This window comes from Mytilus edulis, chromosome 4 (assembly GCF_963676685.1).
Source record: "Mytilus edulis chromosome 4, xbMytEdul2.2, whole genome shotgun sequence".
Lineage (NCBI taxonomy): Eukaryota > Metazoa > Mollusca > Bivalvia > Mytilida > Mytilidae > Mytilus > Mytilus edulis.
Window position 1 is genome coordinate 39,049,545 of NC_092347.1, and position 15,520 is coordinate 39,065,064.

Sequence of the window (15,520 nt, forward strand, 5' to 3'; positions counted from 1 at the left end):
AGACTTAGTGTAATTTTTTCTCGATTATATGTTGAACTGTTTAATATCAAGCATCAGCAATTAACTTGCACGAATCTTCACCTTAATAGTCATGGAAGAGGATTTTCAGATCCCACCTACGATAGAAGAAGGGCATTATGTTTGTCGGTCTTTGTGTCCGTCTCATCCCATACCAGGTCCCATACCAGGGAAAGGTTCTGGTATAAGATTGGTTAAAATTATATTACATTGAAGTAATTTGTTGTTAAATTATAGTACACATGTTTATTTTAAAATAAAGTCTTTGATTTGTATAGCATTAACGGTCTGGCTTAGATTTCACTGTTCAGACACACTGAACGTGGAAATGTGGCAATGCTAGTGGAGCATACCGTTGGACATATTGTTGTTATGTTTTCATTTAATGACACAGAATTGCCCTCCTTTTCGGAACACCTTACTTGGTTTTAACAGGAGTTTGTACTGAATTATTTTTTGCTTTTCGAAGTTTTCTTGAATGCATATGTCTTTCGTTTGGGGTTGTGAAGTTGCTCCATCATTTTTTTTTATATAATTTGTGGAAGATACCAAAAGGATATTCAAACTAATAAATTGAAAAACTGATATTGCCTGGGCATGGTACTCGTTTTGCATATACATATAAAGGCATCGTCTTATTTTAATAATAATATCTTTGAAAAGGCTTTTTGATGACATTAGTTTTTGCTTTGTGAAGGGTCGCAGTCCGCCTTTCTGGTTGCGTTAAACAACTTTGGTTTCAAATTATTTTCGTTGCAAAATTTATCAAAAAATATTTTCAAATTAATATTGCACTGAATAAAATATTGGTTTTCTGGAAATAACAAAATGGTTAAAAAGCCTGAGAAATATATCTAGCAGTATTTTTTTATTTTCAAACTATATAGTTTTAATATAATTAAACTAATGTATTTATAAATAAACTTTGAAAAACGATCCAGTCTGTTTGCTTTTTTTCCCAATCGACTGTTATGTTTCCTTTCAAGTTTTTGTTTAGTCTTGGTTTGTCTTTGCACTGACAAACTCAACTTCTTCAGTCATAAATAACGAAGCAGTCGTGATGTTTATGCTCGTCCTATATTGTTGCATTTATTTATGATATAAAACCTCATCATTTTAACAATAGCAACCTCATCCCTAAATCATAATAATTGCTATAAAAGAAAGTTCATTGAACGTTTGATAAGGAAATACGACTTTCTTTCTCCATTGAAAATGAATTATTTTTGCTATAATCTTGAAGCTCGTCCTTCCGAGAGAAAAAAAATATGCTTTGGTTTGTATTGGATTATTTGTCCTGCTTTTCAGAATAATTCTATGCAATTATAAACAGTTTCTTCAATATTCATAGATAGCCTTTATATAATCCTTGATGTTTATCGATGACGACTTTTAAACATCATTTATATTCACAGACAAACGCTAAAATGCATTTATAGTTACCTATAACATATATAAATCCATGATATTGAGCGATAATCGCTACAAATCCTCGATATTAATCGATCTTTACCGATAACGTACTTAAAATTGGTAATGTGCAAGATTTTAGTAAATTCGATTTAGAGTGCAATTAAGGCGAGTGTTATTATTATTTTTAGGAGGGGAATATACAAAAGAGGGATAGTTAAAAACAATCTCCATAATCAAACAAGTTGAAAAACGACAAAAAATCGAGATAAAAAGTTCATTGAATGCTAAACAGAAAGGCAATGATCTAAAAATACGAACCTCTCAAAATCCATTGATTGAAAAACATGACCCTCCCAAAAATGAACCCTAAACAAATCCAAACGCGATTAATTCATGTGATACAGCAGGTTATGCATTTCCTGCTTTATTAGTTATCGTGTTGTTCATACAGCGTCACTGTTGGTGATATTACAAATAAGGAAAAGAATACGGTATTGCCGCTAGACGACAAGTGTTACATATCCGTGGTCATCTATGATACATATGATCCATGAAGGTCCGCTTAATCTAAATGTACGAAGTGAATTTTGAATATCCATATTAATTTTCATTTCATATTCATAACTGTCTTTCAAGAAATGTATAAAATGACAACTGTTATTTTTAATTTTTTGGAAATTACTCTAAAATATTGTCCTAGTGACTTGAGTAAATCTGTGCAGGCAGGTAGGCGAGCTATGTCGAAAAAAAGCTTGACGCTTTTTAATGTGTTGTTAATTCGACGAACGCCTGAAATCTTTCTGCTGCCATAAAAATGTCAAAAATTCCATTTAATGTGCAATCTACCACACATCATTACTAACCTGTGCATTAACCCTATTAAAAAAATGCCTACATTATAATGATTGGGGAGAGCTAGTGCAGCACATTGATTGTAAAAAACGTTTATGGTGACTTAGGTTCTAATGCACCCTATTAATTATTCATAGTGTCATTTTTGTCTGAACAGGTTTGATCATCAAAGGCGATTATATATGGTGGCCTCTATTCCTTTCAATTGCCTAGATTTATCACAGTTCATAGGATTAATAATTGATATGCAAGAAGGGTAACATATTAGATTATGAATTTAAAACTGAATTACTCATAAAATACAGAATGGATAGATTGGATAATCTTACGATGATAGCAAACCTTTGTATTTTGGTTTTGTTTTTATGAGTTATAGTTGATGTAGGATAAACCTAGCTAATGTCGAACTCTGGAGAGCAATATACAAACAATAACAGTCAAATACAAAGAGACGTGCATTGCAATCCAAACACAGTATATTTATCGTTTCGGATCACCCAACATCAATCAGTTTGCATTGTCTTTAAGTTTTAGTTTTACTTATTGCTTGTTGGTATATTCTCCTCTTAATAAAGATTTTTTTTCAGTTGCTATTTACAAAAGTCCTCTTTCTTTGATGAAAAGGACTGTAGATTCAAATGTGAAACTCTCAATCGGAACAGTTTACCATGCTTTTATTGCAAAAATAAACAAAGATGGTCCGTTTGCGGCTACTATTAGCCTCAACAACACTTATCTACCTGTATGTGCTATTTAATGTGTTTCTTCCGAATTGTTTTTTTAATCATAAATCAGTTTGCTTATCAGACTGATAGCATGATTTTCAGTTTCATAAAATGAACTTCAATGAAACGAAAAGCTATATCAGGTGCTGCTTCATTTTATGAAACTGGAAAATTAATGGACTTTGTTTTCTTGCAGTTAATATTAAGATAGTCGAGGGTTATTACTTTCAGTCATCGATAAAAAAAAAAGTATAACAAAAATAGTGAACCACATAGTTATTGGGAAGATAAGATTTTTTTTCTGTTTGGAGCCTTCCTGTTTTAGATGTTTCATTTTGTTGTTTTAAAAAGTAAAATAACAAAAATACAGAAACTGAAATTGCCTTAGCAAATGACAGTATCAAAATCCCAAACACATTGAACGAAAAAGCCTGCATTCTAACTGATTCGTCACCGTTTCAGTCCTCTACGTTGCATTTCCTCTTTTGAATTTTGGTACAACATTAACGAAACTTTATGCGAATTGTTTGCTCATAGTTTTTGTGAACTTTAGCACAGTTTTTACTTCCAAATATTTTTTAACATCAATTCTCTTTGGATAAAAGAACAGTTGAACTCTTAACCTTAGTTGTCTATTTTGATTAGACGTTACTAATAAAATTGATTGATTGTTGATTATAGAGGTTGTTTGTGCAAAACAGTCAACTTTCTTGAATAATTTCAAATTAATAAGCAAATGAACTTTGTTAATTAAGAACTTCATTCTTAAGATGCTTTTTTGATGGAGCCTTTGACATGTTTCTGCCAGCGAATTACGCCAAAATCGTTTGAATGCCTCAAATGGCTGACTCTAAACTTAATAAAAATGGTTAGAAAAGAATTAAACTTGAACTGCAATGTACTATTTGAAGCATTTTACTTCAAAATTGCCACGTCGATAGAGTGAAAAACATCATTTTGTAAATTAATTGTCGTTTTGATAGTGTCAACTAATGTAATTACATTTGATCTGGTTACAGAAAATAAAATTGAGCTAACAAAACTGTTTCACGTCATAAAGCAGATAGTTACGATAATTAAATGACGAAATGATGAGGCCAATCATATCGACCAGCTTCTGATCGGGGGAGGGTTGATATTGAATCAAAATTCCAATTAAATCCTTCCCATTCTTCTGTGCATGTCTGAATTAAGGAACCTCTTCATATTTAGCACGATTTTTTTATTTATAAAGTTTTCACTTTTCATCAATCTTCTTTACGGATATGAATTTAAAAATGCTATGATCTGGCTTTCTTTGTTGAAAACCTTGTATCTTTGATAACTTTTTCAAAGTACAGTACAAAGACTTGGTATTGACATGATCTTTCAAACAAACCAAGCAATCGACCACTTTCGAGTTCATCCGTCACCGGAAAAAAACTCATCAATTATACGCGCCTTTATGACGTCATTTACCAGATAGAGGGGGGTCGCCTGTATCCCTGCACTATTTACGTTCATCAAGCGTCTTGGTGATCTTCATTGTGCATGATAAACTAGAAATAATGGTTGTTCTGTAGGTACTTAATGACAATTCCCTAATGACATCAATGCTGATTGTCAATTTTGAGAATTCAATTTGTACAATATAGAATTATTAGTTTTCCAACCACTCGCTCAACATTGGAATGGAAGTGACGACGCCCCTAAACGCACAAATGACGTTCACTAAAACCAGAGTTTTTGACGGAAATGCATCGAACTCGAAAGTTGTCTATTGTTTTATATTTGTGTAACATTTTCTTCGTTTCTAAACCGGATATTCAAAATCTGTCTACACGTTAATTAGAGTTGTTGTCTATACTAGACGTTTTAAAGGCATTCTTTCAATATCTTATTTAAAATTTTATAAAATGATTAAATGAAAATATTTGTTTTCAATTTAAACTGTATGTTCACATCTTAAAGCAATATAAACAATGCCTTCCATGTTAAACTAGACAATGGCATATCCACTGAATATACGTAAGAAAGTATTCAAATCGATGCACATGCACAACTTGATTTTCAATATCCATCCTAACGGAAAACAATTTTATAGAATATCAATTTAGATATAGGCTCATACACCACATAACCTATAACGTTTATATTGTATTCCATAATTCTGTTAATTATAAACAATCTGTTTATTCCATTGATTGTTCTGATTCGATCTCTTGTATAAATACCATAAGGTTATCATGTAAAAACCCTCTCAGTTATTAATTAAGTGATACATCTGTATCGCTGCTTCGTTAATCTCTAAACAAAAAACACAAAACCTGTTAAGCATCATCAACTCAGCGTTTATTAATCGTTATTTTCTGACAAGTACTGTACTAATATTCATATTGTGGTTTAATGTTTTAAAGCATCCGAGCGGTGTTCTATGAAAGTTTTGCTATTGCCTCGGTGCAAGCTTTAGTTTAAATAAATGAATGCCAAGAGGGTCAGACTATACATGCTGTTGTTATAATTTGATTAGCTTAAAACTTATTCAATAATTGTATTAGTTATATTTAAATTAAAATACTTGTACTCTTATTCATACTGTTTGCTCTTTTGTCATAGTTTTGTTCATTACAGTATGATAACGGATTATGATAATCGGCTATTTTAATGGATAAAGTATGTTCGGGTATAACACTCCACCAATTTATATAATGAATATTAGTTAAGGAAAAATGGCTGCAAAGTTTCTTGAACAAATGGTCGTAGTGTTATTTTTTGGGTTGAACATTATTGATTTTGTAATTTCTTGCTACGGTAAGTCCTCTTGAAATGCCTTGGATCCTAAAAGACTCGTATGAAATCTGTTCCCGTCAAACAGTAACTTGTCTCTCTTTCCTCTTGTTAAAACTGTATATTAAATAATCAACCCATTTAAACAATTACGGGTATCTTAAATGTGTTTTTTTTTTTTTTTTTTTTTTTATATATATATAATAGCCACATTTATCACCCTTTTGCAGTTTTACGTATGTTTATCCGATTTCTAGTCTGATTTCATCATTTTATAGATGCGTCCTCATTAATATTTTTCTTATTGCTTTATTTACACCATTATTTGAATTTCAACGGAATTAGTCTTATTTACCAGTTTCGGCGTCTGCCTACGTAAGTTGGTGCAATTTAAAGTTACACATACTTACTTACAACAATGCACAGCGAATTGAAAATAATTAGCAGGTATTTAAAAGCAAGATAAGATAAATCACAATCAACTGAATTTTTCTATTAATTTATCAATTAGCTGACTGATAACGATTAAAAACAATTTCAAGCGAAAGTCGCAGTCCATGTATTTCTACACGTAAATAACAGAACCCTTAAAATATATATTTTGCAATAAAAATAACCACTGTCTGTCTTGGTATTAGATTTTTAAAGTCACTCTGATTAAATGATAACATAATTCAAGGTGCATAAATGTATTCTGTGACTCTGAAGATTCTTAAAAAGTGTCATTTTTTATTAATATGTCCTGTACCAAGTCAGGAATATGACAGTTGTTTTGTAATAGTACGTTTCTATGTATGTTGCAATGTATTTTTTTTGTTGCACTTCATTGTTTCGTTGTTTTCCTCTTATAGTTGTTGTTTTTCCTCGGTTTTGATTTGAAACAAGGATTTGTTTTCTCACAATCGATTCATGACTATTGAACAGCGGTATACTACTGTTGCCTTTATTTATTCATTGTTATTTTGAATACCCGTTAGACTCAAAATTATTTTTTAAAGCTCTTTCGAAATACATTAACCAACTTTCATGGTACTTCTTTTTTTCTTAATAAAACTGCTTTACTGTTCTTAAGATCAAAAATGAAATTGTCTTTGAACAAAAGAAATTAGCGCATGTAGTTATACTGTTATATTAATGAAGTAGAATGTAAGTAGATGCAAAGAAGAAAGGCGACACTGCTTCGCCAGCAAAACAATAATTAAAACTATCAAACCTTTTATTTACTAATTTAATTGACGTAACGCGATATTTTCTCGTGCACGCTTAAAATACAAGCAGGTCTCTTAGTTGTGCATTAGTAGGATTAATTTGAAAGTTATTAACTCGGTTTAAATTTGCTCAATTTTAGATCAAATCTAAAATATTATCAAAGTTTGCATCTTATTCCAGCTCTTGTGAGCCTACCCCCCAAAAAAGAAACTAAAAAAAGCATACCAATAACGTTAAGCAGGTATCAACCAGTCAAATCAAAACTTTGCGTTGAAAGGAAAAATATCAATAAAAATTTAAAAAAAATATGATGTTTATCTTCAACTGAAAATTGAAAAACAGTGTCGAGCTTTATGTAAGTTAAAAAACTTTATTTAATTTTCATAAAAATAAAAAAAAATAAAAAAATTCAATAGTGCATCTATCTATTAAATAAAAAACATAATGGATTGAAAAGTTTAATAAAATCCGTTGTACTTTTAACGATTTGTTTTATAGCTTTCCTTATAATTTGGAATGAATATATTAATGCAGAAAAAAGTATTGTTGATCAATTTGTCGAAAAATCACCGCTGCAATTACAGGTGTAATTATGGAAATTATAAAATCTTAAGTAATTTTTCAATTTCAATTCCAATTGCTTCAATTGGCAAAACCCAAACAAAGCAAACATTTGAATTTCAAATAACTTTTTTTCATAATTATATCAAATTTTATCATCATTATTGCTATTTACAAAGTCTTACCTGCTAATCCATAAAGGTAGAAGAAATTCTATGAAAAGAGAAAAAATATCCAGTATAGATATTAAACCGATGAAAGTCTTTAACAACTTATTACGCCAGCAAATTCCACAATATCTTTTTACCAATATCAGTTTTATCTATATCGTTATTTATTTAAAAGAAACGTATCACTCAATCATTTAAGCCAATATTCGAGGACAAATAATGTGATAATTTGATAGTTATTTCATATTTACACTAGTACTATGATCAATAACATTTTTCATTCCATTCACAAGCTTATGTTACGACCACTACTCACAATAAGTTCTAACAGTTATTGAATTCACCGTAACAAATCATTTGTTTCACCCGACTATGCTATACGGTTTCATCTCTTCTTCCTTTCATATAAGAATAACCAATGATCAGCCGTATCGAGTATTTTCTTTTCTTCAGCATTGATTCCTTGCATCGTGAAATCTTTAATTTTTTAAATGACATTTACCAGTACTTTGATACATACAATGTCTAATTAGCATTACGGATAACAATAATTATTAGTAGTAACTTTCTTGTATTTTAGTAAACTCTTTGGATGACATTTACCAGCGGACGATTTACAACCAGGCCGTACGAATACTTTGAAATTTAACATCTATTACTATAAGGTATGATGATTGCAGAAAAGTCTGTGTATTTTAGTAAATTTATGAAACAAAATTTTAGATCTGTGTCTAAAAAGTAAATTAACCAAAATACCGAACTCTGAAGAAAAATGAAAAACGGAAAGTCTCTTATCAAATGGCAAAATCAAAAGCTGAAACACATCAAACGAATGGATAACAACTGTGACATGTGTTTTATTCCTTCGTTGATGATCACAATGTTGGTTTGTATAGAAATATGTTTATCTTTAATTTATTCAGCTTGGTTAATAGATAGAATAATACACAAAATTTAAATTTCAAAGATGAATTATAATTTAACTGTAGCTGAAAGTTATTGCATATCTGTAGATTATGCAAATCGGAGTGGCTTTGCCACAATTGTAAATAACAAGATCATCAGACAAACTTGCACTTATCAGCTTTATGTGTTCTCTGTACATCATATTAAAGCTTTTGTGGAAAAGTGCTTTATTATCTGAATGACTTATATCTTAATTTTTCATACCATTTATCATGCTATTTTTTTTGGGGGGGGGGGGGGGCATAATTGGATCTCCATAACCATGCATAACCATAACTAGACATGTTTATTAAAGTTAGTAGTACGTTTCCAAAGAAGCCTTTTGATTTTCACCTGGGATAACCCTTTTCTTTTTTTCTCATTGGTAATTCAAGGTCTGCTATTTGTAGGAGTCACATTATATACGTCTTTTCCATTGTTTGTTTTTGAATTTTGCGTTTAGGTCTCATTGACGTATATCCAACATCTCTTCACTGAATCTTTACAATTATCATTTGCAAAGGTATAATAAAATGTAATGCTTAATTGATACCAAACCGCCGACTAATAGTTTTAAAATGCATACAAGTATATATTATTAGAGTCTTTATTTTCTATATCAGTTTATGGCAGATTTATATTTATCATTTATAATACATTTTTAAATGTATCCATAGATGCATGAATTTGACATGTTTTGATAACTTAAAATAAATGGCGATATTTGATAAGCAATAATGAGGTATCACATTGTTTCATTGGTTTTCAACTTTTTTTAAGATGACATTTCAACTTTTTATAAGATGACATTTCAACTTTTTATAAGATGACATTAGAATGTATCAAATACATAATTTATTTTAGTTCAAAGAATCAGGGTTGAATTTTGAGTTCTGCATTAAAAATGTACACGTGTTACTATTTTGGAAGTCTTGTGAAAAAAAATGGAAAAAGTAAAATAACACAAATTCTGACTCTGAGGAAAATTCATAGCGAAAAGTCCATAGTCAAACGGCAAAATCAAAAGCTCAAATACATCATTTAAATGGATTACAACTGTCATTATACTGACCTGGCATTTTTTTATGTAGAAAATGGTAGATTAAACCTTGTGTCGCAGCTAGTGTAACCTCTCACTTGTATGACAGTCGCATAAAATTCCCATTTGTAAGTTTGCGACATTCTATGACACTGTTCATAATGGAAGATTGCCGTATGAATTTATTAACTAAAGAAGCAAAATCGATTGAACATAATGATATGCAAATAGGTTTGCAATAATATATATTTTGTCCATAAAGAAAAACTAAATATGTAAAAGTGTGTAACATTTGTACGGGAATGACAGTAAAGTAGATGCTGCGATGTAAATACTCGACCTTCCTTATTTGTATGGTAAATAAATGTTTCTTTCTCTGAAAAGTAAGTGTCAAAATGAACATGTCTTAGACTATATCCACTGCTTACGCCAAGATGCTTATTAATTTGGTAATTCGGTCTTGTTGTTTAACATTGAATCTCTCTATATATTGGTCATAAGTCAAGGTGTCTGTCATTTTTTCGTACTTTATTGCTGATAAAAATGGAAATGTCAAATTATCGTTACGAATTAATTGTGGAAAATGAAATGTGTTCTGAAAAACAACTAGTCAGTGTGTTTTTTTTTTCATAGAACGGACAGAAATGTGGGTCTTTAACCATCTTGTAGATAATAAAACATGCTTAAATGAACATATTGCGAATTGAATGGAAAACAAACGCCACAGTCTTGATTGTATATATATATAATAATTTTTGCTTAACAATCATATACAAACACTATCCATGTGTAATAATGAAATTATTAAGACTCAATTAATTACTAAACATACGGAAAACACCTAATTTTCCGACAATTCAGAGTAAAAATGAATTATCAATCTTTAACTGAAGGACAAAACCCAGCATCTAAATAGAAAATTTGATTTTGAATTTGACTCTCATTCTCCTTCTTTGGATAAACACTAAAAATGTGAAATATACTTTTGATTCATGATCGTTTAGCAGCTATAATTTGGTTACAAAAAAGATTTAATGTAATCATATCTTTAATGCGCATAAAGCTGTAAAAGACCTTAGGAATTAAGTGTATGTGATATAATTCAAAGGAACTTGGTCCTAGTAAACTTTAACGTAGAGTTGGTTTGACTTTATTTTAGATGTGAGGCATTTTCGTAAGGTCCCTCAACCAGCACTTAGAATAATAAGTGCCTCATGTGAGTTTCAACAACAAAGTTGGTGTATTTAAGACATTAAAGCATATTATGAAATACGAACAGAAATAACACTTTAATTTTGATAGAATTTGACATACTTTGTTCGTTCATAAAAACGAGTCAAGAAAAATATTCTCAACCAGCATCAATGTGTATTGGTAGTAGAGCTAATTATTGTTTTTGAAATGCACAATAATTGAATGTGGTTAGAGAAGTTTGAGGAATAAAACAATATACTACTCGTAGTACAGAATATGCATATTATTTCAACATTTACCTTCACTTGTCGTTTTAACGGTGAATAATGTCTTGATTTCAAGGATATACAAAATTGAATTATATTCGTGTTTGTGACAATGCCTGCGAATGAGAACAATCCAGAGGGAATTTGTCTTTAAAAGTATCAAATCTCTTGTTGAACAAGTGTATCCGTATTGGCGATTATCAAGTAACGGCATTTTACAGTGGGAAAAACCGTCACCAAATATTTATATAGTAAGCTTTAAAAGTACCTCTAAAAATAACACAAGAGTTAACCAACGGTTTGATTTATTTTGAAGCACTGAACGAGAAAAAAATGTACATATCATGTATAAAATTACTAAGGATGAAGTTCTAAAACAAGTGGGAATTGTGATTGTGTATTTGAGCTTATATATTGTTCTTTTGAGAGGAGATCAACGTAATCGACATGTAATTGTGTTTTCATAACTTGTTTGAACCACGTGGATAACAGAATGCATGTGCACGTGTCATCATTATATTTTAATTCATATAAATGCACATTTCTAAAACTTAACAAGTCTCAATGGGGATGTCAAAATTCTTTCTTTTTCATGTTGTAATGGAAATAAGTTATAAAACGCGGAATAATGAGCATATAATTTGCACTAACTAAACAATATGTTTTAATGATGTAGTTGTTATCAATTTTCCTATAAATTTTGCGATAGTTAAACGCAATAAATGAAAAGAAAGCTAAATATTAAGCAGAAAAGTGGAACGTGTTTGGATGGTAATAATGTTTATAAACTGCGACGACAGTTAATGATACAAACATGACAATCCTAATGCAATGATATAACTTTTATAGAAAACCGGATTTATGACGGACAAAGGTGTTTTGAAAACCAGACGAATAAAAACTGCTCAATGTAGGAATATATTTTTATTCGCCATAAGATATTAAGTTTTTTATAACTTAAAACATTAAAGTTGATATTTGTTTGTATACATATAAGGTTTCATCTATAGATTTAGCATGAATGAAATCGTTATAAATGGATGTCCCATTTAGACTATCAATGTAAATAAGTTGACCTTCAGAATGACGAAGAAATATTGACAATGTATAAAATTTAAGTTCTTCGAAGCATTGCTCATTCGTTTCTCAATAGCAATAGCCGTACTCTTATTTTTGATGACTAAGTGAAAGCCATACAAATGAAGGAATTGTCTTTGAAATTAACATACTTATTATATATGACAAAACTTGGTTATTAGACCTCCCAAGTCAAATATGCGAAGAATGAAATTTCCTTAACTTGTAAACTAGATTTAAAAAAAAAATATCTACCTTGTCTTAATCTTTCCTTTATATGTTAGATATTTTTTCAAGCTGCAGGTTGTAAAATTTCATTGTAAATGTTTTATTTCAATACAATACGTTGTGTCTCCGTCTTAAGTCATGTGGGACATGTTGTCGAGGTCAAAGATTTAAAAACTCGAGAAGAGTCGTCTGCTCTGTGTATTTGTTGATTATATTCCATTCGTTTGATGTGTTTGAGCTTTTGATTTTGCCATTTGATTAGGGACTTTCCGTTTTGAATTATCCTCGGAGTTCAGTATTTTTGTTAATTTACTTTTTCGTGCCAGCTTTGACCAAGTCTTCATCATGGCGGATAATATTTACATATAAACGCTTGAACCTGTTTACACACCCGGTTTAACTCTTAACGATTACCCGACGAATTTCCTCTCGGTTTTGACATTTAAACTGGATTTACGAGTTTTGAACATTTGTATATTACTTCTCTTAGAAAAGCTATGACCAAGAATTTCAAATAAAAAATCAAAAGGTTTACGGGGTTGCCAATATTAATTGCTGATTCAGAAGAAATTCTTATCTTCTGACTATTATGGGTATAACTAAACTAATACTACTAAAAATGCTAAAGTGTTATACTCAGTCTGTTAGACTATTTCAAAAGGTAGTATAACGATTACTTTGAAGTAAAGAAAATCAAGCGAAAATAATATATCTTTTTTATGTTAATTCTTGAAACTTTGCCATTTGATTACTAGTATCAAAACGCTTTGTCAATGCGATAGGGTTTAATATAGCAATCCTGCAAAACTGTTAAAACGTAAAGCGCTTTACACTTCTACTCATTGACACTATCTTCAGAACTTAATTGTTTAGAAGAATTTTATTTTTATATATGTTATTATTATTTATTCATTCTATATCTGAAGCTGCACTTGTAGATAAGCATTACACCCATGCTGCACTGATCTTCAAATATAATTTAATATCAACTTGTCAGTAAAGATCAACTGACCATGAAACATAATCGATTCTAACTGGCAGCGAATATTATAGCACTACAATTATCATCAGTCATTTGGTTCCTTCCATGCAATGTATATATTAAACTGAAAAAAGCCCGTACATAGTTATTAAAAGAAGGAAGGTCTTACTTCGAAGCATGAAAATATCTTCTTTGTCTGGGTTTAATGATAATTCAGCATATTTATGTTGTAGGTCAAAAGAATTCCTGATGACTTTAAATGAATTGTTACAATTTTATGTCGTTGGAAGTATAGAAAGTCAGGGACGATTTCGATTTCAAATCTAAAATCTGGGTTTTTATGGAAACACGTGTCACACGTATTCACTAGTTCTCCGTTAAAGCGCCCAACGTCAGTGTAAAAATTGATAAAATATAAATTGCAGCAAAACTTGTTTATAAAGAACATAGAACATCCTCATAGTGTATTCTATCAACCCTATAAATTTCAACATGTAATGTGCTACCGTTAATTTGTAATGCTCGAGACAATTAAGATGAAAAAAAAAAACAATAAAAAAAAAAATTTAACGTCATTTTATTTTCTTTGACGTCGTGATTTTCAAAGCCAAAATGTTAATGATTCACGTAAACTTTTTTTTCTTGTTCTTGTTAGTTAAAATTTAAGCATGATATTCAGTGGTGTCTGCATTATTATTATTATATATATATATAAGGTTTTTTTTTTATCTCTTTAACACAAATTAAGGTGATAAATCTTCAATTTGGCCTTTTTGTGTGAACTAGTACCATGAACAATCGACTCGGCATTTCAGTCTTGTACAAAGCAGGATAAATAACAAAATCGTATAAACATGCTTTCAACACGAATACGCATATAATTCGCCACTAAATCTTTCTCCTTTTCGTCATCATCCTATTTACCAATCTGTGTTACCATGAATTATCATTGATGTGGTCATATTGATATCGAAAACATATATCAATCAACTGTTTTAATTTCAAAATGCACAGTATGGCGTATAACGCATGAATTTCTTGCTTTGAACTGTTTTGAAAAATTCCTTCGAAGCCGAAGCACAACACTTGTATGATCTTGTATCTTTGATGGGTTACTTCCTTTGATATTCCTTAATACCTGTTTGTTCATTGTATCGTAAATTCGAAAAAAATAGGAGAGAGACGAGAAGTGTCTATTAGTTTTTTAGCAGACCAATGGGAGTATGTTTCTTAAAATTGAACACTTGAAAACTTTAAAATAACAATACGAAGATGTGGTATGATTGCAAATGAGACTCCAGTCTAAAATTCAACTAATAAAGATAGTCGGCAAGATAAATTCGTTACACAGTGTTTTAGTGACCTGTACGATATATACAGGGTCAGTAAATTTCATATGAGGTTCTTTTTTCGCTCAAACCCCTTATGGATTTTACTGACCCCGTATTTATCGTATTAGGTCACTAACACACTGTGTAACTGAAAATATCTGACTGAAATTTAAACGAATCACTTATTTGATAATGTTTACAGTTGTATATTAATACAATTTTAGAGGAGATATGATTTATTAATTGATGTTTTCTGAACGTAGAGTGGCAAATATTTCATGCAGATTAATGACCGGGAGAAGAATATTCAAAAAATAAATAAGATGTTACATACGTTGTCATTGATGAAGAATTTAAAAAGGTTCAATATAAATATATAAAAAAAACAATGATGAGAGAGGCACAACAAAAAATGATCCAGCAAAATATAAAATATAACATCATTTTTCATAGATATTTTTTTCATCATCTTTGTTGGTTAGTTGTAGCCTATTAATCTCGCAGCTTTGATTTTTAGACGACCAGTAACGACCAATTGAACAGCTTCTTTTTGTAGATCCTCTTCAAGTAAACTTATAGTACTATGCATCGTATTCAGCTTGAATATCATATAGTTATTTGAAATAATTCAAGATATAGGAAGTGGTTTATAGATTAAAAAATAATTTTGAAAATTAAAAATATGGTGAATTAAAAATAACAGAAATAAATGATTTAGAGATTAATGAAACTTTCTGTTTTCTG

The 15,520-nt window shown here is 30.2% G+C and overlaps 2 protein-coding genes across 5 annotated transcripts in view; one reads left to right on the forward strand and one right to left on the reverse strand.

The window, feature by feature from the left end:
- LOC139519668 (FMRFamide receptor-like) overlaps positions 1 to 8,205 on the reverse strand; it is a 58,317-nt gene extending 50,112 nt beyond the window's left edge. Inside the window, exons 1-2 of one of the 4 annotated variants that reach the window (XM_071311883.1) lie at positions 8,031 to 8,064; positions 7,730 to 7,757 (exon numbers count right to left, since the gene is read on the reverse strand). The gene's annotated coding sequence lies outside the window, so the exon portion shown is untranslated. Of the gene's footprint in view, positions 1 to 7,729 lie in introns of all 4 variants that reach the window. The other 3 variants (XM_071311881.1, XM_071311880.1, XM_071311882.1) reach the window with 3 other exon arrangements.
- LOC139521857 (focadhesin-like) overlaps positions 1 to 15,520 on the forward strand; it is a 283,557-nt gene that overhangs the window by 85,055 nt on the left and 182,982 nt on the right. The window lies entirely within an intron of this gene.